Source organism: Phacochoerus africanus, chromosome X (genome assembly GCF_016906955.1).
Source record: "Phacochoerus africanus isolate WHEZ1 chromosome X, ROS_Pafr_v1, whole genome shotgun sequence".
In the NCBI taxonomy this organism is placed as follows: domain Eukaryota; kingdom Metazoa; phylum Chordata; class Mammalia; order Artiodactyla; family Suidae; genus Phacochoerus; species Phacochoerus africanus.
In genome coordinates, this window is record NC_062560.1 from 114,799,832 (window position 1) to 114,824,066 (window position 24,235).

Below are 24,235 nucleotides of genomic sequence, written 5' to 3' on the forward strand. Positions count from 1 at the left end.
GATAATATTAGTTCAAAATACTTCCCAGTGTGGTGTGACTATACTCTGAATTGTATCCTAAGATTATATATGAGAGATACTCAATGATCTACTTCCCCCATCTTTTACTTTCTAAATTAAAATATTCCAGATCAGTTCCTCCCCCAATCTCCTGCATTTATTGAAACCTTAGTAGAATTTTTTACCGAACACTGAAAGGAGAATGAGAGAGCTTCCACGGTGATGGGGAAGGCAAGGGATTCCCTGTAATCTGGCCAAGGAGTCTGAAGAATCTCTTTGTCCCAGTCATTTGGTAACAGTTTTTAGATAAGGTCAATCTGCATCCAGATTGATTGGCCTCTCTATTAAGAGGCACCTTGTCGTGGCTCAGTGGTTAACGAATTCACCTAGGAACCATGAGGCTGCAGGTTCGATTCCTGGCCTTGCTCAGTGGGTTAAGGATCCGGCGTTGCCGTGAGCTGTGATGTAGGTCACAGACGCAGCTCAGATCCCACGTTGCTGTGACTGTGGCGTAGGCCGGTGGCTATAGCTCTGATTCAACCCCTAGGCTGGGAACCTCCATATGTCGAGGGAGCAGCCCAAGAAATGGCAAAAAGACAAAAAAAGGGGGGGGGCACCTCACAAGATGACAGTGAATGACAGTGACAGGCTCTGGTTCATGGTGAGGTAGAATCTCATTTCTTGTTATTGATCTGATCCCTGATCTTCCAGCCAACTTACTGTATATTGGTCTCCTTTCCAGCCTAATGAATGCTTTGCCTTTATTCCTTTTGCCATTTCTCCTACGTGGCAGGCATTATTTGGAAGAATCTGATAAACTGTGCATACCAGTTCCAAATAGCATCAGGCCCAATGCCTTCCACTACACACATGTTCCTGTGGACCTAATTTTTTCAAGAGAGTAGTTTCCCAATTGTAGAGACAGCATCTTGGTATACAGTTTGCACAGGATCCTTAATACTTCTATTGAAAAACAGAAGTAACTAAAATTTCAACTTTTGAAGAGTTTTCACTTTTGCTGTTTTAAAAATCAACTCTGTTGAGATATCATTTACATACTTACCACACATTTCACCCCTTGTAAGCTTGCAGTCAAGATAAAGACCTTTTCCATTGTCACAGAAAATGTCCATTACCCCTTCTGTAGATAATCTTCCTCCATTCCTACCACCGGCTCCAGGTTACCACTGATCTCCTTTTCTTTATCACTGTAGATTAGATTGCTTTTTTATAGAATTTCCTATATATGTATACAATCACACAGTGTATACTCTTGTGTCTGGTTGCCTTTGCTTAGAATGTCCTTGAGATCCATTCGTGTGGCTTCTTGATTGGTACTTCATTACTTTTTATTGCTGAGTTGTGATTCATTGTATGTATAAGGTACAATTTGTTTATCTATTCACCTTTTCATGGAATTTGGGTTGTTTCCAGTGGGGGTTATGACAGACAAAGCTGCTACGAGTATTTGTGTTCGAGCTTTTGTGTAGACATATGTTTTAATTTCTCTGGAGTAAATACCTAGTAGGATTGATGTATTATATGGTGAGTGCATGTTTAACTCTGCAAGAAATCGCCAATCTGTTTCCCAAAGTAATTGTACCATTTTATATTCCCACCAGCAATGCATGTTCATTTATGTGGTTCATGTATATAGTTTCTTTAAACAGTGTTTTGACTTTGAAATCCTGTTTTTCAAAAGGATTTGTTGTGTTAAATGCTGCTTGAGATAAGAACACCATCAATGAGGGTGAGGAAATATGTTTATTTTATTTAAAATGTTCATCAGCTTAGACTTGTTTTCAGGGACTTTATTTTGTATATCTTGCGTTTTGATATCTGGCCAAGTGCAATTATTCATTACTGTTTAAAAGGAACAGCTAAAGGGAAGACTTCCTTCAAAAGATAATCCTATTTGATTTAGAAAATAAACTGACCTGACATTCTCCAGAGGAGTCTAAGATTCTTAGGAATAGCTTCATATGACTTCCCACTTCTTTTAATTAACTTCAAGATAAAATCATAGATAAATTATAGTCAGTTGAAGAGAAGCTATGGCTTGCTCAAGTCCCAGTGACATACTAAATGTGTATGTAGCCACCCAAACCCTCCTCACTCATTGGCAGAAGGGTCTGACTTTATGGATATTCTCCAGTGTCCTGTTGGCTAGGGGTTGTGGGTGCCCTGAAAACTATGAAGCATGATATCAGCCTTTGGATCTTGGTGACAAGAAAGAAAGGAGAAAAAAGCAGAACAAAATAGTAGATGTACTTGTCTATTTCATCATAGCCAAGATCTAAGCCTCTAATAGAGCACATGTTACCAAGCAACAAGCTTCATTAATTTCACTTTTTTACCAACTAGGAACTCCCGCATAAGTGCCAGAGTTGTCCCAGTCTTGTCTACAACTCGTCAAATGTTGAGCAGGAGAAGGAAGCCATTCGTGTACTAGAAAATGTGGTACCACATTCACCAGGCTATCAACCGGTGATAGCAAGTTAAATCTTCTTGTTTCCTTTCCTACATTGTGAAAGCAGGGATAAGTGTGCTTGTCTTTAGAGATGTCTGTCCCATCATAGATGGTCTACACCAAGCAGATCCAATATTTTTTTTCCTTTGTGACATAGAACCCACATAATATCACATTTGAGGGCAATTTTTTATTTTTAAAAAAGCTTATTTTTATAAAACAATACTCAGATGGGAAAATCCAAAGAACTGGAAGATTAAAAATTTACTAACAATCTTAACTCCTAAAGATCATAAATAATAATATTTTGATGTACTTGTTGATAGTTTCCTTCACTGTACATAGATTTCTGGTTTGACGTAGACCCATTTGTTTATTTTTGCTTTTGTTTCCCTTGTTTGAAGAGACATATCTGAAAAAATGTTACTAAGACTGATGTCAAGAGCATACTGCCTATGTTTTCTTCTAAGAGTTTTATGGTTTCATGTCTTGAGTTTAAGTCTTTTAATCCATTTTGAGTTGATTTTTGTATATAGCGTGAGAACGTAATCAGTCCAGTTTGCTTCTCTTGCATGTCGTTGTCCAGTTTTCCCAACACCATTTATTGAAGAAGCTGTCTTTTCCCTCATTGTATGTTCTTACCTCCTCTGGCATTGATTAATTGACCATATATGTGTGGGTTTATTTATGGGCTCTCTCTTCTGCCCAGTTGACCTATGTGTCTGTTTTTGTGCCAGTACCATACTGTTTTATTATAGCTTTGTTCTATTGTTTGAAAGTAGGGAGTATGATAGCTTTCTTCTTCTTTCTCAAGATTTTTTTGGCTATTTAGGGTCTTTTGTGTTTACATAGAAATTTTAGAATTATTTGTTGCAGTTCAATGAAAAATGTCATTACTATTTTGATGAGGATTGAATTGAATCTGTAAATTGCCTTGGAGGGTGTGGTCATTTTAATAATATTAATTCTTCCAGTCCACAAACATGGTATATCTTTCCATCTGTTTGTGTTGTCATCATTTTATTTTATCAGTGTCTTACAGTTTTCTGCTATAAGAAGGCCTTTCACGTTCTTGGTTAGATTTATTCCTGGGTATTTTATTCTTTTTGATGCAATCGTAAATGGGATTGTTTTCTTAATTTCTCTTTCTAATAATTCATTGTTAGTGCATAGCAATGCAACAGATTTCTATATATACTATAGTATATCTAGTACTATAGTATATTAGTTGTGAATCCTGAAACTTCTGCAAAATTCATTGATGAGATCTAGTAGTTTTCTGGTGGTGTCTTTAGGATTTTCCATGTACATGTCATCTGCAAACCATGGTGGTTTTACTTCTTTTCCAATTTGGATTCCTTTTCTTTCTTTTTCTTTTCTGATTACTGTGGCTAGGACTTCCAAAATATTTTTATGTTGAATAAAAGTGGTAAGAGTGGGCATCCTTGTCTTGTTCCTGATCTTAGAAAATGCTTTCAGCTTTTCACCATTGGATGTGATGTTAGCTGTGGGCTTGACATATATGCCTTTTATTATGTTTTGCTATGGTCCCTCTATACACACTTTGTTGAGAATTTTTATCACACTTGGATGTGGAATTGTCCTAAGCTTTTTTGCGTCTACTGAGATCAATATGATTTCTGTTCTTCAGTTTGTGAATATGGTGTATCCCATTGATTGATCTATGGGCATTGTACCATCCTTGCATCCCTGGGATTAAACCCCACTCGATCATGGTGAAGGATCCTTTTAGTGTATTGTTGGATTCAGTTTGCTAGTATTTTGTTGAGGATTTTTGCATCTATGTTCATTAGGGATAGTGGCCTATAACTTTCTTTTTTTGCAGTGTCTTTATCTGATTTTAGAATCAGGGTGATGCTGGCCTTATAGAATGAGTTTGGAAGCACTTCTTCCTGTGTAATTTTTGGAAAAGTTTGAGAGGGGTAGGTGTTAAATCTATATCGTCATTATTGTTCCCATTTATTTAGGAGGAAACTGAGGCTTGAGAGGGTTAATCACCTGCCCAGATTTCCTCCCAAACAAATGCGGAAAATAATGGTGCCTACCATGTAGAATTCTTGTGAAGATAAAATTATCTGCTGCATGTAAAATGCTAAGCTACCTGGAAAATAATAAGCACGCAGTTTTAAAACTGCTAGTTGTTATTGTTCGTATTTACTAGCTAGTGTCTGTAATGAAGAGAAGAGGCCAGTCCTAGGTATCATCTGGTACCTCCCCGTAGACCTTCATGGCTTGTAATACTGGGTTTCTAGTTATGCTGATGTTATAAAGCTTCCTTTAAAATAAATTTAAGGAGTTGCTGTTGTGGCTTAGCGGGTTATGAACCTGACTGGTATCCATGAGGATGCGGGTTCGATCCCCTGCTCCACTCAGTGGGTTAAGGATCCAGTGTTGCTGTGAGCTGTGGTGTAGGTCGCAGATGTCACAGATGTTGCTGTGGCTGTGGTGTAGGCTGGCAGCTGCAGCTCTGCCTCGACCCCTGGCCTGGGAACCTCCATATACCTCAAGTGTGGCCCTAAAAAGCAAAAACAAAATAAAGTAAATTTAAGTAGGGAAAGGCAAATTGATTTAAAGAAATCATAAGGTATCAGGTATCAGGTGCTATGTGGCTATGGCACAGATGGTGATGAATATGCATGAGTGTCTACCTCAGTGACTCCTCATTCTACAACATGTTCAATCTCTGTAATGGGGCGGCCATTCTATTTAATATTGTACCATGCAATATTAACTATTAATATTTAGTAATAATACACTATTATATTACTATAATATAATAAATCCCTATCCAGCACCTCTGATCCCCTTTAGCCTGCTCTACCTTTTCTTTTTTCTTAGCACCTTCTAACATCCTCTGCAGTTTACTTATTCCTTTTGTTGTTTGTCTCTCTTTGCTAGAATGTAAGCTTCTCCGAGGCCGGAATCTTCTGTTTTTGTTCACTGAGTGCATCAAGTGCCTAAAACAGTGCATGACGCTAGCAGTTTCACACCATTTGCTCCCCCATCTCTGTGCATTTACTCATACTCTTTCCTTTGCCCTGAATAACTAATCATAGATCTAGGCCAATATTTAGTTATAAGAATGTCCTTCACAGTCTGGGTTTAATATCAGTGAAACGTTTGAAAAGAGCCTCACTCTCCGTCCATAAGGGATAAGTTAGAGAAATCGTGGTCGTGTCTCCTTGACGAAGAGCAATTGGGCAACATCTGTCAGAATTACACATGTGCAGAGCCTTTGAACTGGCAGTTGTTCTTCAAGGAGTTTATCCCAAGATATGCTGTTTGTGTGCCGAATGCAAACGTGTCGGTGAGTCACTGCCATGCTTTAGTCACTCCTATTAGACACAGCACTGACAGAACTCATTAAATTGTTCTGTAGAGCTGTATTTATTGATGTGGGAAGATCGTGATAGCGAACATGAATTCAGCTTGCCATGTGTCTGGCACTGTGATATGTATTTTTATATATTTTTATCTCATTTCATCCTCATAACTGCCCTGCAAGGTGGTTACTGTCAGAGTCCTCATTTTACACAGGCGGAAATGGACTCCGGGACGTTAATTTCCTTAACCAGAATCAGACCACTAATAAATAGCAAAACTAAGATGTCTGAAATATATTACGACAACGCGTTGTGTACTGTGATCCATTTTTGTAAGAAAAAAAATACGTATAGATATGTGAACATATATATGCATATAAAATGATGGGAAAGAAATACACTAAAATATTACCAGTTACATGGTGGTTTTTATTTTCTTCTTTTTTGCTTATCATTCTTTTCCAAGTTTTCGGTCAAATTTGGGAGCTGTCTTGGAAGGAAGAAGTGACGCCAGGAGGCATGCATTACATGTGTCATTTTAAAGATGGCTCAAGTTTCTCGGTTTAGTGGTGGTGTGAAACAGTAACATGGATATGAGGGGAGTGTTTGGAGGCTGAGAGGGAAAAGCTAGCGGGGAGGGAGAGCCTGCCCAAAGGGCAAGAGGGAGGCCTCTGGGGCCGAGGGCGCGAGAAGGCGAGAGAACCTAGGGTCCAGGGACCGGTGGCAGAGGCGGCCTCGAGGAGGAAGGCCCTCGATCTCTTGAGGCCGAGGGCTGGGGGGCGAGCAGGCGAAGGCGGAGATGCCAAGTGAAGAGCGCAGGATCATCGAGCCAGGCCCTGCCTGGTGACTCGCATCCTGCCATTGAAACAAACCCCTGAGGGCCCAGGGTGAGAGCAGGCAAGGGGATCTGAGGAGAGGGGAGGGTTGGGAACAATGCCCGAGAGCAATGTGACACAGACTTGGAAAAGGACTGCCGTGTCCCGTCGCCCTGGGGGCCCCACGGAGGCTGGCTGGCTGGGGGCCAACCCCATGACCTTCACCTGCGGCAGTCGTTAGCAGGCTGGGAGTGGGGGATGGAGAGGATGGATGGGGGGTGTTCACGGGGCTGAGGACTGGCAGAGTGGGTGCTCCAGAAGGTCTCGGGGAGGGCGAGCCCAGGGGTCAAAGCTGGCATGGCTAAGATAGCTGCGCACAGGGCCCGCTTGTGTGGAGGCAGGCCAGCCGGCAGGCTGCGAGTGACCTCTGGGAAAGGACAGGAGAGGAGGGACAGGCTGGGGGCTGTGGGGGCAGAGGGGCAGAGAGAGACCCAGGGGAGGCTGAGGTCAGAGGGGTGTCTCTGAGTTTGATGTGTTGAGACCCTCCTCCGCTCCGGGGAGCTTGGAGTACGTGGGCAGGAGGAGCAGGAAAACCATGCGTGGGAAAGGACGAGGACAGCAGGAAACTGACGCCTCCCCGACGGAGGGCAGCTTGGCAATATCTCTCAAACCTACACGCCCACAGTCCTTTTCATCCAGCAGTTCAGCTCCGAGGCGTTTCTCTTACAGGTAGATAGACTTCACTTGCTTGGGTGCAAGCTGAATGCCGGAGGTGCGTCTGCTACACAGTCTGTAACAGCAGCAGACTGGAAACCACCTCAAAGGCCATCAATAGTGATTCGATTCGGTAAATAAATTAGGGTCCTGCCGTGGAATGCTGGGGAGCTGGGGAAAAGGAGGAAGCTCTTTATGTGTTGAGACGGAATGATCTCTTAAAAGATTTTGTGAATTGGAAGAAGCAAGGTACAGATCAGCGGGCATGGCTGGCAGTCTCTTTGCTAGCATGTGCATAAAATGTGTCTGGAAGGATACATAGAGAGACCATTAATGTTGGCCGCCTCTGAGGAGGGAAAGCTGTTGGCCAGGTGCCAGGGTTTGGGAAGGCAACTTGGTACTTGTCCTTCTGTTTTGTGCTTTTTTTTTTTTTTTTTTTTTGCCTCATGGAAGTGTGATTGTAGGAGAAAATGTCCCAATAAAATGTAGAAAGGAGAGACCCCAGCCATGATGACTAAGCAAAGTCTAGCCAACTGCCCCAACCAGTCCTCCCCCATGCATCTGCTTCCGCATCTACTACCTTGCCTGACATCACTCCAGTCCAACTAGTCAAGCTTGGACCCGGAAGACGTAGCCCATAAAAGCCTTGTGAAACCCTTCTTCCGGGCTCAGACTCTGGAGAGCGATCTCCTCTGAGCCCGCCGGCGTCATAAACCTGAGTTCTCCAACTCTCCGCGTGCTCGCTTGGTTTCTCGCCGGGTAAAAGAGCTGATCCACTACGGCCACAGAGCTGCTGGAGCTGGTACGCCACAGCCACGGGGCTGTCGCCAGAGCTGATACGCTGCAGCACAGGGCTGCTGGGTATCTGCCGTAACATGATGACAAAATTAAAATTGTGTATATTAAAGGTGTTCAACCTGATATATCTTCTGAATTTTGAGCCACAGGAATATTTTACTGAGAAAATTAAGTACTGAGTAAAAGCATAATATGTAACAATATATATAACGTGTGTCTATATAATATGTATGTGTATATGTAGTTTGAATCTTTTATATATATATATATATATATATATAATCATTTTTTAAGCACAACAAAAACTTCCACGAGAGATTTGCTTCACATCAGTCGGTTTGCCAGGGTAATGGGTGGGGATTTGGATGAAACGAAGTTGACTATGTGTCAATAGTTGCTGAAGCTGAGTGATGGGTATATGGGGGTTCATTTTCATTTGAAACGTGACATGCCATTTTTGTAGGTCAAAAATTATCACATTTTGACTGTTCTCATTAGTTTTATAAATTTTCCATAATATAAAAGTTTTCAAAGAAAGGCAAAAAATGAGCTCCCACCGTTCATGTACTTTCTCATCCTGGCTCTTCTGTCTTGTAATTGAGTGGAAATTCCCATTCCCGCATTGACTTCTGAAACAGCAGCCCTGCCTTGCTGATTTCCCTTTATTATGGATCCCGGTGCTGTTCTGGGGATTTTTCCTATTAACAACAATCTCTCCCCATCCTGTTGTGTGTTAATTGGGTCCTACCTTATCCTTATTGCTGGTAAAGCTCCTCCTGTTCCTGAAAAATCACTTCTTTAGTTTCTCCTGATCACTCGCTGTCCTCTTCCTGCCTTGCAGTCTACTTTTAGCAATCGTAACTAATCTGGGGCCGGGCCCTTACCCAAGGCTACTTACGTTTATCCATCTCGGGACGGGTGTCTCTCAGACATTCAGTATATAGCACCACAAAGTTCATCCTAAGCACACTTGTGTTCAACCTTTCAGCCTCAAGTGGTTTTGCTTAGGCTGCCCTTCCTCTGTCACCTCTGCAGCTGTGGTGATTTTGGCCTGGCCCCTGGCACTTGCTAATCTGCACCTTGTTGTCTGTCCCCAGGAGGCAGGTGGCTTCCTCTTGCTACCTACAGTCCCAGGCACATCTTCTCTACAATCCACCGTCTCTTGGTCAGCTCTGCTTGCATGTCCCATTGGCACCCCCAACTCAGTTTCCCCAGCCTTAAGCTTCCCCTTTCCCTCCTCTGTAAAGAGCCTCCTCCAGTGCCCTCACCCTAGGAAGCCTGGCTTTAGCATACCTCCTCTGCGCTGTCACAGCATCCTTTATCATGCTGGCCTCTTTTTCTGTCCTCCCCTGCCCCAGGCTGTGAGCTTCCTTCTGTCTGTTGTCCCTTGGCTATCTCACACCCAGCACATAGCATCAGTCCCAAGATTAAATGCTCAAAATCATATATTTTTTAAAATTTGAAGTTGAAATACTTTAGACTTACAGAAAATTGTATGCAAAAAAATAGTAAAAAGAAATTTCACATACCCTTGATGAAGATGTATCTGTTGTTAACATCTTGTTACATTTACCATTCTCTCTCTCCCTACACACACACACACACACACACCCTTTTTTTTTTTTCTGAAACACTTGAGAGTAAGCTGCAGACATCATGTCCCATCGCCCCTAATACTTACTTCAGTATGTGTTTCCCAAGAAGGTTCTGTCATATAGACACAGTAAGGTTGGCACATTCAAGAAATGTTAACATTGATACAGTAGACAGTTCTGTAAGCTACGGGTCATATTCTGATTTTGTTAATTGTCCCAAGAATGTCCTTCATGGCCGCTTCTCCCTAGTCCTAGGATCACACATTGTGTTTTGTTGTCACGTCTCTTAATTCTCTTAAATCTCCTTAAGTCTGGAACAGCCCTCAACCTTTCTTTGTCTTTCGTGGCATCAATATTTTGGAAGAGCGCTGGCCGGTTGTTTTGTAGAAATGTCCCTCAATTGGGGTTTCCTGGTGAGTGTCACGATGAGAGGTTCTGCATTTGGGGCAGGAGTAAAACATAAAAAGGCACATGATGATTTGGGGCATGTTAACTGGATTACTTGGCTCAGATGGTTTTCCACTGTAAGGAAAACCATTTTTCTTTTTTTTAATTTTTAAATTTTTAATTTTTTTCTTTATAGCCTATCAGATAATGGTGTACCTTACAACAGACAGCGTGTTCACTCTTCTTCCTTTTGTGCTGAGTAACGAAAGCACAGGGCAGCCCTTCGAGGCTTCGTGGACACCATGTTCCTCATAAACCTTCCGCGCACTGGTTCTGGGATTCGTGGGCAACTTGTCCCTAAATCAGTTGTTACTCTGGTGGTTGCCAAAGAGAAATTTGCAGAATAATACATGCGTATTGATCAAATGAATCACTCACTTGTCTCACAGAAGGGACGCTTCCTTTGCTAGGACAGAAGCCTCTGGTGGGCAGCTCGGCTCTAAAGCACCGTGATACTTTGCAGTGCCTGGAACCCTTAGATGGGGTTGGTTCTCCTGCAGGCCCCTCTGGCCTTTGGCAGGGCCCAGAGTAGACTGCGTGGCTTTCCCAAGCTGGTCCCCATGCTGACGGCCAACAGCAGCAGCTTTTTGAGGCCCCTTGCCTGGTATGTCCCACTGCTGCCTGCTCTTACTACTTTCTTTTGAACTCGAGGGCAGAGGAGGTCACAGGGCTACGTTTGCCTTCCATTTTGACGGGTTTGAAAAACACAGAATGGAGTTCCCACTGTGGCACAATGGGATCAGTGGTGTCTTGGGAACTGTGAGACACAGGTTCACTCCCCGGCCCTGCGCAGTGGGATTAAAGATCCCATGTTGCCGCAGCGGCAGCTTAGGTTGCAACGGCAGCTCGGATCTGATCCTTGACCTAGGAGCTCCACATGCCACAGGGGGGCCAAAAAAGGAAAAAAGAAAGGAAAGCCACAGAATGAAATTCCCTGTTGCGCACAAGCTCCTCTGCCATCCTGGAGACCCACATTCTTAGGCGCTGGGATCAAGGCAGCGTTTTCATGTGGGTTTACATACAGAAAAGGACAGACAGCGTGGTCGCATGGAGGGCAGAGGGAGGTGCGTGTGCACGCTGTCTCGTGTGTGTGTGTGTGTGTGTGTGTGTGTCCCTACATGGCATTCTCTTTGTGTCTGTGTCTGTGTCTAAATTTCCCTCTTCTTATAAGGACACCAGTCACATTGGACTCGGACCCACCCTAATGACCTTATCTTAATCTGATTATATCTGCAAAGACCCTATTTCCAAATCAGGCCACAGTCACAGCTATGCAGGGCTAGGACTTCAGCAGAGAATTTGGGGTGGGGACACACATCAGCCCATAACAGGACCCGTGTCTGAAATCCGGTCCATCCGAGAACACAGAGTGGAGTGCTGTTCCCTCTAATGCCTCGGCCCAGTGGGACAGCTCTCTGTCCCTCCTCCTGGCTCTCGTCTCGGTTGGTTTGCCAACTTGCGAGGAAAGCAAACGGAGATGAGCAGAACCTGCTCGGCCCCTTTGAAACAGACTTCAGACACAATTTTCAAATGATCACAAGCTATTCATGGAACCATTACATAGGGGAGGACAAGAGAGAACAGTCGCAGTCTGCAAGGCTCTGGCCCCTGCGTTCCTTCAGAGAATTCACATAATTACGATGTAAATAGATTTGTCACCATTTGACAGATGGCAAGCACGAAAGCCAGAGAGGTAAAGTACCTTCCCACAGATCACACAGTTACTGCTAGTAAATGCCACGCAGGCCAGAGTCATGCCTGTGAAGCACAGAACCTTCTAGCCCCACAGTAGGCACTTAGCAAATCTTCATGGGCCAGATGAGCAAGGGCATGACCAATTCTGGGCCAAGAGCTCTGATCCTAGCTTCCCGATCCATTACTCTTTCCACTGTACCTCGCAGAACACTGCAGACTCAGGTGTGGTCCCAAGACAGTGACTGGAGTACACATGTCACTGGGTCCTTCGCAGATTCTTTTGCTGTGTTTGATGACCTTCTCAATTCTGTGGTAAAAGCATATCAGTCTGTAATTGATTTTTTCATACTTCGTACCTAATAAACTGATCAAAAAGCCATTTTTGTCAAGATACTTAAGCCACTGACTTTAAGTTTACTTGAGCTACATAATATTTATCTAAAATTATATTTGCGAGAGTTCACATCATGGCTCAGTGGTTAACAAACCCAACTAGGATCCCTGAGGACACGGGTTCGATCCCTGGCCTCGCTCAGTGGGGTCAGGGATCCTCCATTGCTGTGGCTGTGGTGTAGGCTGGCAGCTGCAGCTCCAATTCGACCCCTAGCCTGGGAACCTCCTTAGGCCATGGGTGTGGCCCTAAAAGACAAAAAATTATATTTGCACTAAAGGCGGGACTTAGCACATGGAGAGTTTTACCACCACAACATGTCAAAGAAGTAGAGAATTCAGCACGTTGGTTTCAAATCTTTGAAATGGGATGTCAATACACCTGGAACATAAAATTCTATAAATCAACTATACCTCAGTTAAAAAAATAATTTTAAAAAAAGAAAGTGGAGAAAACCAAAACCAAACAAAACAAATGGAATGTTGATATTCCCATATGCCCGTTTCTGCATCTCCATCGGTATCACTGAGGCAGCCGGGAAGGCACCACTTAGCCTAGCCAATAGAGACTCGTTAACAGCATGCTGTGTGCTCAACCCTGTGCTGGGTACACAGGGAGAAAGAACAAGAAAGAAGCTCTCTCAAGGAGCTTCCAGTCTAGTAAATACCGTGGCACTCATGCCGGAAACAATGCGCAGGGCAAGGAGAAGGCAGACATTTGCTAAGCACCTGTTGGGTGCCAGACATTTTACAAACCCTGTAAGGCAGGTATGATCCCCACTGACCTGAGGGGCAGAGGGGTTAAGACAGCTTGCTCAAGATCACACAACTGATAAGCAGTGGAACTAGGATTTGAACCCAGGTCGCTATGACTAAAATAAGAGGAAAATAGACAACTTAGACCCCTGTGCTCCGGGCCAGATAAGATGTATTGAACAAGTTTCAGTGAGACGCCCATGGAATCCACGGAGGCCAAGATGGGGCCTCTGGGAAGGAGGGTGTGTTAGGAAGCTCCCACCCCAAACCCCTTACACCTGTTCCCACGGAAGGGCTTGGACTCTGTCTGTCTCCTCTGCTGGTGCACTGGGGAGGTGGCGAAGGGAGGCCAGGTCGCATTTCTCCCTTCCCCTCCAAGGGCTCCCTGTCTGAGGCTAGTTGAACTGTTTATCTTTCCAAGGGCTCATCCTCCTGAGGCGGTTTCTCCACGCTTCTCCAGGCCAGGCACACAGCTCCCCTGAGCTGAGAGGAGCCTCTCGCTTTACGGAGACCCCGCACCCTCCTGACCTGTCCTCTGCATCTCGCCTACTCATGCTTCTGTTCACAGGGAAGGCATGACAGGAATTTAACGTGTTTCTGCTTTTTTTTTCATGACAGGGAGAAGAGCTGGCTTAATCAGATCTAGAACCTCTCAGCCTGCTCAAGGTATTACCAATTGAATAGCTCCATCGGAAACGTCCCACCTGTAGATTAAACTTTTAGAAGCAACACTTGCATTCTCTGACATTTTTTTCCCCAATGAGGAAATGACGATGGAAAAGGCAAAGTTTGTGCCTAAGTCTATAGATCTAATCCGCAGAGAGTCAAGGAGTGACGGCGTGTGGCGGCGGGGTTCTTTGAAAGAAAAATTGGATAAATGAAGGCTTTTGTAGGGCACTTAAAAGAAATGCAGGATTGTGCTTGATGGTTTTTAACTTTTTATTTGGAAATAATTAGAAACTCATAGGAAGTTGCCCTTCACCCAGTCTCCCCCAGTGAGTACATGGCACATAATTACAGTACCATATAAAGGCCAGAAAATTGGCACAGGCACAGGGCGCGTGTATAGGTCTGTGCCACTTTATGACCCCTATTCATCTGCGGAACCACCACCGCATTCAAGACGCAAAACTGTTCCGTCACCCAAAGGTTTCCCTGGTGTACCTCCTTCTAGTCCCACCCGCCTGTCCCCCTCCAGCATCCTTCCGCCTCTGGTGACGGTTCGTTCTCCATCTCTGTAATTTTCTACTTTTAGAAAGTGCTGTTTCCTTAAGAAAAAGGATCGGCACCTCTAGTTTTCACAGAATCTCAGACTTGAAGGAGTCCCTTCTCCAGCCCCATCTCCCATCGCTCGCCCAAATTCCATCAGTGACATCTCTTCCTAACGTCCAGTTAGTCCCCGTAACACGCAGACCGGAACCTTCTCTAGAATTGTAGAAGTGCTGCGGTATTTGATATAAATATTCAGAGCAAGGACATTGCTTCTTGCCCTAAAGTAGCTCAGTAACTAGCAAAACCCTCACCTTTAGATTAAATATCACAAAATGCCCTCTCGCCTGCTGTTTTTCCCATCACACACTGTCCTGTCCCAAACAGACATCTCCTTTTTCCATTCCTTTTACGTAACGGCAGAGATGAGATGTGAGAAGCCTGGAAGGCTCACAGAAAATTCCAGAAATCCCTTCCTTAACTAGAGATTAGTCTGGCTCCCAGCAATCGGGGCCTTTCAAATGTATGTGGTTCATGTGTGGAATTTATTTATTGGGCTGACTATGTTATCCACGTGATAGCTACAAGGGTCGTTCTGAGATAACCTGACCTGGAGCCCCGCTCCCCAGGACTCCCTTGTGGGCAAGAGAGCTTTACAGAGCACTCTACAGCCCGTTGTAAGAACATCAGAAAATAACAAGTCAAAGTCGTGCTACGAGCAAAAGTGAGGCAATGGGAGCTCCATAGCTGGGATTAATTTGGATCCCCCTCTGCCTTGCCCCTGACCTGTTGTGAAATCTCTTCACAAACTTAACTTGCTCTTTACTTCACACAGAGCGCTGTGCTCTCCTCAGCTGGACAGCAGCACATACCCAGATTCAGACTCAGCCCCATTAGGACGTGTCCTTTAGAATAAAAGACTCCAAACTAATGGTCCCCCCCATTGCCAGACCTAGAGGCAGAGTTGGGGCGGGGACCTGACTTTGGCCCTGAAGACGCTGCAGTCTAGTCAATGCACTCTTCTCTCGATGTTGAGGCAGCAGTGCACCAGCTCCCTACTTTCTGAGTAGGGGCCCCTGCCTTCTAGAACATTCCTCACATCCCCTTAGGTGGAGAGCCTATGAGCAGTGAAGAAAGGAGAGAACATAGCTAGCTATGTGCCCACCTCCAGTGCCATTCCTCCGGGTGCACATGCAGCTTATAGCCCGAAGGCCTTCAGTACTCATGTCGCAGTGTCCCCCCCTCACCCAATAACCCGTGGGTCTAATTTCCAAAGTAAAAAGCTATTTCCGGCGAATTGAATAATCCTGCTGTGTTCTCAGCGGCCTTCGTTTTTTTAGGGGGTAATGTGGGGGCTACTCTTGTGCTCACGTTTTCTTCACCCTGTGGTGAGTGGAAAGAAGACAGGACCGGCTCATGGTCGGGACGCTGATCTTGGCCCTGCGCCTTCCTCGCCGGGAGGCCTGCTTAGGGAGGGCCGTGAACTTCAACTGGTGGAGCCTCAGCCTCCTCAGCTGCAAAAGAGGGGTGAATCGTAACTGCCCTCCTGACCTCACGGAGGTGGTCCTGTCAATAAGCAGAAACACCTTTGGGAAGCTTTCAGAGGGAAAATATAGTGATCAAAACATTCAAATAGTATTAAAATACTATTTCTTTTGTCTTTTTGTCTTTTCTACGGCCGCATACACGGCATATGGAGGTTCCCAGGCTATGGGTCCAATCAGAGCTGTATCTGCCGGTCTATGCCAGAGCCACAGCAACGTGGGATCCAAGCCGTGTCCGCGGCCTACACCACAGCTCATGGCAACGCCGGATCCTGAACCCACTGAGCAAGGCCAGGGATCGAACCCACAACCTCATGGTTCCTAGTCGGATTTGTTAACCACTGAGCCACGATGGGAACCCCAAAATACGATTTTAAAATGTTCTTTAATGTTTAGAAAAGTATTCGCTTTTTTTTTCTGGCCATGCCTGCGGCATGTGGAAACTCCCAGGCCAAGGATGGAACCCGCACCGCAGCAGTGACCCAAAGCACGGCAGTGACCACACCGGATCCTTAACCTACTGCACCACAAGAGAACTCCAGAAAAACAGGCTTAAAATTACTTTTGTAAGTCTTACCTGTTTTACCTTTGGTGGTTTTTGTGGGGGAACCTATTTCAACTCAATTCTTAGTATTATTGTTCATTATATGTTTTAGCATGAGGGCAAAGTTGGCCATAAAGTATTAGGAAATCCATTAGAATGTGAGATTTTTTTTAAGAAGAATGTGGGATAAAGTAATGCAAGTAGGCGTTTATAAGGCAGAGAAGATACACCAGCAATTTGATTTCATGCACAAAGACAATTCGCGTTGTTGAGCCCGTGGGTTTGCTGGTTTTCGGTAGGAATACTGTTTCAGAAGAGCAGGTTGCGTTCGGGTCATTTGGTTGTAAAGCAGAAAGGCAGTCATAACCCCTGCGGCGCCCTCTCACCAGGCCAGTTCGCACGCCTCTTCACCTAGTCTTTTTTTTTTTTTTTCTTTTGCCAGGACAGATTGCCCTGAACTAGATCCCTGGGGCTTTGAACTGAGAACATCATCAGGTTCCTATTAGAGGCCAATTAATCATCAGATCAGCTCTTTGCAAAAGCAAGTCACCATGCTGATCCCCTGAGTCATTAGGCAGCAGAGGGAGAAGGAAATGGCCTGATCTTCTCTCAGGATCAGAGGGGAGATGTTCCTGAGATCTAATGAGTTTCTGCTCAACGTGGGGGGTGCTCTCAGATGTATGCTTTTTCTCGACCTTTTCCTGTAAAGGCTGCCCAGAAAACAAAGCGGCTGATTGCATTGCCCAGCAGTGCTCTGCGTTTAAGGCTCCCTTCTCGGTGTAAGCAGAGCTGTAAGCTAAACCGCCCAGCTGGTTGGAGAGTGAAAATGACAGTCAACTACCTGTGTTTCCTGCCTGTATGATGTCCAGTGGGTCTGAAGGATTTTTTTTAAATGTATTTACCAGTCAGTTGAATCTATAGCACATCTTCTGTTGATTCTGGGAGAGCTTGTGGTTGGCAGTTAGGTTCGTATTTGGGTTACCAGGTACTGTCAAGGGACACTCACTTTGTCTTTTTTTATTTTTTATGTCTTTGCCTTTTCTAGGGCCACACCTCACGGCACGTGGAGGTTCCCAGGCTAGGGGTCTAATTGGAGCTGTTGCTGCCGGCCTACACCACAGCCACAGCAACTTGGGATCCGAGCTGCGTCTGTGACCTACACCACAGCTCACGGCAACGCCGGATCCTTAACCCACTGAGTGAGGCCAGGGATCGAACCCACAACCTCATGGTTCCTAGTCGGATTCGTTTCTGCTGCGCCACAACAGGAAATCCAAGGGACACTAACTGTGATAATTGCTCCAGTGAGATTTTATTCTCTCTGACCGCTGAAATATTCAGCTGTCAACGTGATACCATTATAACTGGTTGAAAGTGAGAAGGTCTTTCGGTGGAGCGAGCGATGGCTTGCATGATAACCAACAGTTTGGTTTTCGGTCCTTGTTGTTGTTGCTTTTGTTGCCGTCGTCTGCCAGGGTGACGGGTTGTGCCTGTGTTGTGCAAACACACACTGTATCGCCTTTTTCCTTTTCCCTGACTTGACCCAAAAGCGAACCCCCTAACTGGGAGGCAGCGTGCTGCAAGAGGTAAAATCGTAAACTCTGAAGCCAGACAGATCTAAGTCTCGTTGTGGAGACCTTGAAAAAGCCAATATCTCTGAGCTTCAGTTATCTCATCTGTAAATTGGGCAGGATAATATCTGCCTTGAGGTGTTGTTGCAGGATTGTTGGGAGGCTATTTTAAGTGTCTGCCGTGGACTGGGGAGTCGGTGCTTTTTTTTTTTTTTTTTTTTTCTTTTCTCTCATGGCCGTACCCACAGCATATGGAAGTTCCCGGGCTAGGGACTGAATCTGAGCCACAGCTGTGACCTACACCCCAGCCTCGGCCATGCTGGATCCTTAACCTAGGGTGCCAGGCCAGGGATCAAACCGCACTTCTACAGTGACCAGAGCCGCTCCAGTCAGGTTCTTAACCCACTGTGCCACAACAGGTCCTGCGTGCTTCTGTTAAGCCACATACAGAGCACCTGGGGATCTTGCTAAGCTGCTAACTCCAGTTCAGTAGGTCTCAGGTGGGGCTGGCGAGTCTTCTTCGCCAGCAAGCTCTAGGTGATGGCCATGCTCCTGGTGCACGGACCACACTAGGAGCAGCAAGGGTCTAGACAGCATGTGCCAAGTGCCTAACGCAATGCATGCGTAATACACGGGCCCGCCGAGGAAGCCACTCGCTTAAGACCTACTGAGAAGAAACCCTTTGGCCACAACAGTAATAGCGGTCTGCCTGGAGCTATGTTCTTACAGCCTTTGCAGAAGGCCTCATTGAGATTGGCCGTGGGTGGTGATTTCTGAGAGCAGGTAACGGGTCCGTGGGAGGGTTTCAGTATACTGCTCTCTCTGCTTCTGTGCATGGTGAACATTTCCCGTAATCAGATGTCTAAGTTAAAAGGGAAAACTCTGACAGAGGACTTCAGGGGCGTCCTGAAGCTATTCCATATGATACTCTAAAGGTGGATGCGTGGCTTTGCACATCTGTCGGAGCCCATAGAATATACAGCACGAGTGAATCCTGCCACGAACTATGGCCTTTGGTTGATAATTCTGGGTCAGTGTAGGTTCGGCCGTCATAACCAATGCCTTTCTGTGGGGGGCGGATGGTGAGGGAGGCTATGCGTGTGTTGGGGGTGAGGACCGGGCTAGACGAGAGCTCTCTGTACCATTAGCTCAGCTTTGCTGTGAACCCAGAACTGCTATAAATAGAAAGGTCTGTTAAGAAAACCCACAAACAAACAGAAAACACCTGTTTCCTAACAGTCTGGGACACTGGATTACCTAGTATAGTGAGCTCCAGACCTGTTCATTGAGAGCGAGCTTTCATTTCAGTTCCCCAAAATAAACCCAAGCCTAACCTGACCTCTCCTGACTTAGAATTCTGCAAAAGCGGTTTCCCTCTGCATCCCAGGGCTTAACACCTGTTTTTCCCCCTTAACATTATCACAGTTCACACTGCATTTTTGTCAAGACAGTTTTTGCCTTCTTTTTCTCTACCTCGGTGGACTACAGTCTGACTACATCCCTGTAAAGTCATTTCATTTATTCTTTGCACTTTCTGCAATCAGCACCCCCGCAGCCCTCACCGCCCCCTACCTGGATCACGTCCTGAACTGCCCAGCTCGTGTGTTCCTTAAGTCGCTGAGTCACAGCGCAATCTCCCAGCTAATTGGAAAATGCATTCAGTGGACGGGACATTCCCCATCATCTTCCTTGAACTGGGCCCAATTTTTCTTAGATACCGAGCCCACACAGCCCAGGGGCGGTGCCACTCTAATTTTTTGGACATATTTCTGATGAACCAAGCGATGGGCAAATTAGAGAGAAACTCAATGCAGCCAGCTTGAGTTGTCTGTTGGCCTTTCTTTGTTCTCTCAGTCATCGAAAGCCTCTGCAAACCAGGGTCTTGAGGCTTCTTTTTCTGCCTATGGCTTTACTTTAAGGGTCTTTGATGTGGTCACTGGACAGGGTCTCATCCCAATGGCGTGTAGCTGGGTCCCCTCTTTGTTATTTGGTCTGGTGGTTCATCCTGGGGAGCAGTGGTCTGCTCTGGTATGTTGTGGATCGCCTCAAGATTACAGGTGTAGCAAATATTTTCCTAATGAAATAATCACCGACCTGACCTGCTGCTGCAGGGATAATGCAGCGAGGCTGAGGCCCTGCGGGGCCCTCCGTGGAGTCTTCTAGTGTAGCTGCAGAAGCCCACTTTGCCCAACAATTTCCTTTAGGTCTATTTAATTTTTAATTTTTAATTTTTAATTTTTGTTCCCTCTTTTGGCCGCCCACGGCATGTAGAGTTCCCAGGCCAGGATCAGATCCGAGCTGTAGCTGGGACCGACACTGCAGCTGTGGCAGTGCCACATCCTTTAACCCACTGTGCTGGGCCGAGGATCAAACCTGTGTCCCAGTGCTCCAGAGATGCCACCCACATCTTGTCGCACCACAGCTGGAGCGCCTATTTTATTTTTCGATTATTTTTTGGCTGTGCCCCCAGCGTGTGGAAATTCCTGGACCTGAAATCGAACCCATGCCACAGTAGCAACCCAGGCCACTGCAGTGACAATGCCAGATCCTTAACCTGCTGCACCGCAGGGGAACTCCCCTTTAGGTCTATCTTCAATTGTTCCTATTAGGCGTGTTCTCGCAGAATGTCAGTGCTTTAGGTGCTGCTTGAATTCTTCAGTCTCTTTCATAATAGCAATGTTTCGATATCTCAGAATTGTGTTTCCATGTTCACGTTGAGACCCGGTAGCTGTCTCCTCGACAGCTGCTATACAGACTTTCGACTTAATTGTTAAGGGAATGAAAATATCAAGGAGACACACTCGTTTCCAGAATCCCTACTCGAAACCTGAAGCGTTACACGCTGACTTTGTATACCTCCTTCTGAAGCGGACTTGGGGGGCAGAATTGTACAGACCGAACGATTTCAAGGTGGCAGAAAAAACAGCTATAGTGACAAATAATGTTCACCTATTGCCATGCCTCTCGCTTTCCTGTTTACTAGCTGTCTTCGGGATGAGTCATAATCATTTTCCCCGTGACAGCTACTTCTTCTTCTTCCTGATTGCATTTTGTAAGGCCTCTGGCCCCGTGGCGAGCTTGGTTCTTGGCTCGCGAGCCTGTGTTCAGCCCCTTTAATCACAGCAGAAAGAGCTTTTCTTCAGGGTAGACAGGAAAGAGTGGCACCCACATCACAGCCGCAGACATCTCCCTGGAAATTGTCTCAAAACAACTGGCCTCACCTCATGGCACACTCATCCTTGCCTTTTCCTGCAACTCCAGCTGAATCGAGCCCCTTTTAAGACTAGCTCAGGCCTCTGCAACTGCTGCCTCATTTGTGGGGTGTGCGTTGGATCAAAGGCTGTTCGAGCTGCGTTTGCTTTTCCGCCCTCCCCCCGCCCACCGCACACTCCGACCAGAGCTGTAAATCCAGACAGTGCGGGCCCAGTGTATGATCGCTTGCCAGTCCCCCAGTTCTCGTCGATTACAGCCTGTCCAAATGCGGCAGGTTTGAATTAAAGGGGAGGACTTGAGTTGAATCAAGTCATCTCTAATAAGGAAAAATCCAACCGTTTTATGATTCTGGGGATCTACTTTGAAAACTCATGGGGGGGGGTCCTTGGACAAAATGGAAAATTACCTGCTGAGGAGAGAGGAATGACTACTGCCAAGGGGAGCCGCTGGTTCCAAATCTGGTCTTTGATGTGAAATACAGTTACTGCGGCATCAAGAATGAACCCCGAGATTATAAAGGAATGAATTCTCCCATATTGTTGTCTAGCACCTTTATGGTTTCATCTTTTTCCATTTAAATTTTTGATCCCTTTGGAGTTTATCCTGGTGGAATGCATCAATCCAAGTTCATTTTTTCTGGATGGCTATCCAGTTGTCACGCCATTTATTTTTAAAAGTTTTTTATTAAAGTACAGTTGATTTCCAACGGTGTGCCCATTTCTGCTGTACAGCATAGTGACCGAGTCACACATACATATTTATTCTTTTTCTCATTCTGTCTTCCATCATGGTCTGTCCCAAGAGACTGGCTCTAGCTCCCTGTGCAGTACAGTAGGACCTCAAGGCTTCTCCCTTCTCGATGGAATACTTTGCATCATCAACCCCATTGACCAGTACATGCTTTCCCCCACTGTTTGTGGATGGCAGCTTTATCTAAATTCCTGGCTCTATGTAGGTCTCTTTCTGTACTTCCAGTTTTTTTCATTGGTCTGCTCATGGGCCACTGCCACACTTGGAATTATTGGGGTTATATAAAGGTTTTAATTTCTGGAAAAATTTCTCCCTTTATTTTTCATGTTTTCCTAGCTAAACCTATTTCTTCACCTCTATTTTTTTTTTCTTTTTTGACACACCTGTGGCATATGGACCTTCCCAGGCCAGGGATCAAATCCAAGCTGCAGTGGGGATGGAACTGGCACCACAGCGAGAACTCCTATTTCTTCATATGAACTATAGAATCAACTTGTCTAGGTAAAAAAAAAAAAGCAACAAAAACTGTGTGGTATTCTTTTGGGGATCATGTTAAATTTACATAACTTTGAAAAATAGGAAATCTTTTTAGGGAAATCTTTATTTTTTACTTTATTTTGGTCTTCTTATGGCCACACATGCGGGTTATGGAGGTTCCCAGGCTAGGGGTCCAACTGGAGCTGTAGCCACCAGCCTACACCACAGCCACAGCAACTTGGGATCCGAGCCGCATCTGTGACCTACACCACAGCTCACGGCAACACCGGATCCTTAACCCACCGAGCGAGGCCAGGGATCAAAGCGGCGTCTTCATGGATACTAGTTGGGTTCATTTCCACGGGGCCGCAAAGTGAACTCCTAAACCTAGGGTTTGTTTTTTTTTTTTTGGCCTTTTTGCCATTTCTTGGGCACATGGAGGTTCCAGGCTAGGGGTTGAATCAGAGCTGTAGCCACCAGCCTACGCCAGAGCCACAGCAACACGAGATCCGAGCCTCGTCTGCAACCTACACCACAGCTACGGCAACGCCAGATCCTTAACCCACTGAGCAAGGCCAGGGATCGAACCCGTGACCTCGTGGTTCCTAGTCGGATTCGTTAACCTCTGCACCACGATGGGAACTCCAACCTAGGGTTTTTTAATTTAATGTTTTGCTGCTGTAAATGGACGATTCTCTTCGTTCTATCTTCTAACTGGTGTCTGTGTGCATATGTGTATTTGTGTAATTTGTTACACTGGAGTGGGATAAGGTTTTCTGATTCAAAATCCAGAAGTCATAAACATTTCATAAATTCAGCTATCCCAGGCGTTCCCATTGTGGCACAACGGAAATGAATCTGACTAGGAACTATGAGGTTGCAGGTTCAATCCCTGGCCACGATCAGTGAGTTAAGGATCTGGCGTTGCCTTGAGCTGTAGTGTAGGCCAGCAGCTGTAGTTCTGATTAAACCTCTAGCCTGGGAACCTCCATATGCCGAGAGTGAGGCCCTAAAATGCAAAAAAAAAAAAAATTTCAGTTATCTCAGAATAAAGTTTTGCATAGTGAAGACACCATAAACAAAGTCAAAGAAAAATGATAAACTGAAAAGAAATATTTGCAATTCATATCACAAAGAGCTCCTACAAGCCAATAAGGAACAAATCCACTCACTCACCAGAAAGCAGAGGGTAGGGGACAAAGATGTGAGCAAAGAGCTCTGTGAACATGTGGGCAGCCTCGCCTTTAAGTTCATACAGATTAGAACCACACTTATATGCCACTTCGCACCAGATTGGCAAAACACATGGCCGATGAGACATGCTCATGTGCTACTGGCAGAAGTAGTCAGGAAGAAAGTGGTTAAAATGAACTTTGCTCTAAGCCATGCAAAATATTATGCAGCTGTAAGAATCAGGATACTCTTTAACTACTGATAGAAAGCTTTTCCTGGATATAGCATTAAGTAGAAAAAAAAAACTAGGTTCAGTATAGTAAATAAAACATGTTACCACTCATCTATAAAAGCACTAAAATAAGAATATATATTTGGGTACAGAAATGGAGTATATTTCATTCTTGCCGTTGTGGTGCAGCAGAAATGAATCTGACTAGTATCCGTGAGGACGTGGCTGCGATCCCTGGCCTCGCTCAGTGGGGTAAGGATCTGGCGTTGCTGCGAGCTACCATGTAGGTATTGCTGTGGCTGGGAACCTCCATGTGCCAGGGGTGCAGCCCTAGAAAGACAAGAAATGAAGCATATTGAAACTAATACAAGCGATCACTTGTAAAGGGCTTAGTGGACATGAGATGGGGTGGAAAGAGATGGTGAGGAGTGATTTTTCACTGTACACCTTTTTATAGTTTTTTTTTATTAATGGCCACACCTGCAGCATATGGAAGTT

At 45.3% G+C, this 24,235-nt stretch overlaps 1 protein-coding gene across 3 annotated transcripts in view; it reads left to right on the top strand.

Moving 5' to 3' along the window:
• The window catches only part of LOC125118665 (PABIR family member 1-like), a 61,444-nt gene extending 47,691 nt beyond the window's left edge, over positions 1–13,753 (top strand). For all 3 annotated transcript variants that reach the window (XM_047765405.1, XM_047765409.1, XM_047765411.1), the window contains one exon: positions 13,643–13,753. The gene's annotated coding sequence lies outside the window, so the exon portion shown is untranslated. The remainder of the gene's footprint in view (positions 1–13,642) is intronic.
• The last annotated feature ends 10,482 nt before the right edge of the window (positions 13,754–24,235 follow it).